Source organism: Hippocampus comes, unplaced genomic scaffold, assembly GCF_001891065.2.
Source record: "Hippocampus comes isolate QL1 unplaced genomic scaffold, H_comes_QL1_v1.1 scaffold56, whole genome shotgun sequence".
In the NCBI taxonomy this organism is placed as follows: Eukaryota; Metazoa; Chordata; class Actinopteri; order Syngnathiformes; family Syngnathidae; genus Hippocampus; species Hippocampus comes.
In genome coordinates, this window is record NW_017842056.1 from 844,822 (window position 1) to 847,338 (window position 2,517).

Genomic DNA, 2,517 nt, shown 5'->3' on the forward strand with positions numbered 1-2,517 from the left:
GGGGGGGCGGGGGGTAAAATAATAAGCCATCGACCCCAGACACCATTTTATCTGATTGACATGAAAGTTTGGTCATAACAGAGTGCACCAAAACGTCCAAAGGGCCCATAACTGAAACGACACAGAAAGTCGGCCATTTTGGTTCGAAGCAGACAATTTGGGTGAATTCCATCGGCAATGACCTCACAGAAAGATTTGGGGGGGAAAATAAACAAATAAAATTACAAATAAAAATGTGCCCCAGACACCACTTCCATCAAATTGGCAACAGGACACGCCCAAAAGTCTGAGTCTGAAACTGAAGAGCAATTCTACCAATTTGGTTTTGAAGCCGCCATTTTGAGTCAGTTGGCTCACAGGTTGAGAAACTCCGACGAGGGAATGAAACCAAACTGGAGGAAGTTATCTACGATGGATCAACTTAAAGTCAGGAGATTTTTGGGCCGGGCCTTTATGCCATCTCGTCTCGTCAAGTCTGACAAAGTTTAGGCGTGCGATGGCCCCTTGACAACTCCTCACAAGGTCATACAGTTGTGCTCCTAAGCTAACGTAGCCCCACCTGCCTGCGCTTCGTCGTTGCTTTCAGCGCATCTGAGATTGACACATTTCAGATAATCTGGCCGAGCTCCAACTTCCGGTTGAATTCTAAAGCACCTCAGGGGGACTGCTAGTGTTTTGTTTTTTTTTTTCAAATCTAAGACTGGAACAACTCCGGATAGTCTCAGAATGATTTGGGGACATGCAGTCACCCGATGAAAACGATGAATATTCGCTCTCTGGTTAAAGTCTCGGTTGACAGAACCTTTCCCTTCCTCCCCCAAGTCATTTTCATGCCCAAAGTGGACATGGGTGTGCATTTTTTTGCCTCGCTTTGATCTGCCGGAGGTGTGGAAGACCAATTCAAGTCTGCGTAATTGCGCCTGCCGTTCCTTTGCGGCCACTCACCCTTTCCGTGTGTGCCATCGCTGCCCGGTCCCTTCCTCGGCGTCCTCCTTGTGACATTTCAGCACCTGGCGGACGCGCTGATAATACGGCGGGAAAAACCCTCCCAGAAAAACCCAGGTGGGTGGCACCCGTCACCTTTCTAACGAGCGCGGGAGGGAGACGGGCACGGAGAGCGAGAGAGAGAGAGGGAGGCACAAGTAAAGACGGGAGCATTTGAGTTTTCTTGTCTTCTTTTTGTTCCTTCCTCCCTTCTTTCCTGGATTTTTTTCTGTCTTTCCTTTCTTCTCTTCCACGCTTCCTTCTTTCAGCGTTTCATTCCTTCACCTCTTCCTCGTTTCCTTCCTTCTGTTGTTTCCTTGCTCTCTTTCCTTTCTGCCCTGCTTTCTGCTGCTCTTTTGCCCATTCCTTTCCTTGCTCCCATTCTCCCTTCCTTCTCCTTCCCTCCTTAACTCCTGACTGGCTCATTCGTTCCTTCCTCTCTGTATTTTCTCCTCTGTCCTTTTTTCCCCCCTTTTCTTTTTCCTACCTTGAGTTCCTTCCTTCTGTCCGCCCTTCTCTCATTCCTCGTTTTCATCCGTGTCCCCTTTTTCATTCAAAACTTCCTTTTGTTCCCAACGCTCATCTGTTCGCCTTCTTGTTTCTTCATTCCCTCCTTTCTTCTTCCATTCCTTTATTCTTCTCCTCTTATTTCCTTCCTCCATTTTTTTTGTCCTTCCGACCTTTTTTCATTCCTTCTTGCCTTCTGTCGCCATTCTTTCCTTCCTTCTTTCATTTCTTCCTTTTTTTTCCCCCTCCGACCATCCAAGGCGGAGTAAGTGCCCAGATGACGATAGAGCGGTTTCCGATAAATCCATGTTAAGGAATAAAGACTATCGATGTATCAGTGAGTCAAATCAGATCAGGTCAGCAAATGGCTAATAGAAGGAAAGTAGCAATTGCTATTTTTGCAGGTTGCGAAGGGGCGGCGACATAAATGCCCGCGCTGACAGATGACAGAGCTCAGCGATGCCTTTGCTCCAAATTGGCACAACGGGCACAAGTTGGTGGCCTGACAAACAAAGCCATCCAGGTACACCTCCAATCTAAAAAAAGTCTTTCTCGAGGCGATCACTGGCCAAGCGGCAGACTTAAGCTGGCTCGGTGAGGCCCTTCTGTCTGGCCGCGTGAGCCACTTACTGACCCGGACGTCATCCAACAGACGGCATTAAACCACCACGCTGGCCGTTTGTCTACGTCTTAAAATAAATGCCTCGAGGCTGTGGAGTCACGACGGATTAGCCCAAAAAAAAAAAAAAAATCGTGCAGCTACATTATGAGACGGAAGAAGTGGCATTTTCCCCAAGATAAAGTCATGTTTTCGTACCAACGCGATGCGACGCCGCCCACGTATGTCGCTGATGACATATGAACCGCCATTGTTGATATGATGTTTGTTTTATTGGTGCAAAGGTCCTCTTTTCAAAGTATGTCTTTTTTTTTTTCAATGAACATGACATCATCATTTATTGCAAATTATTTTGGCGCATAACCCCAAGCTGCGGACTCGCAGACTACCCCCACTGAGCCCCCCCA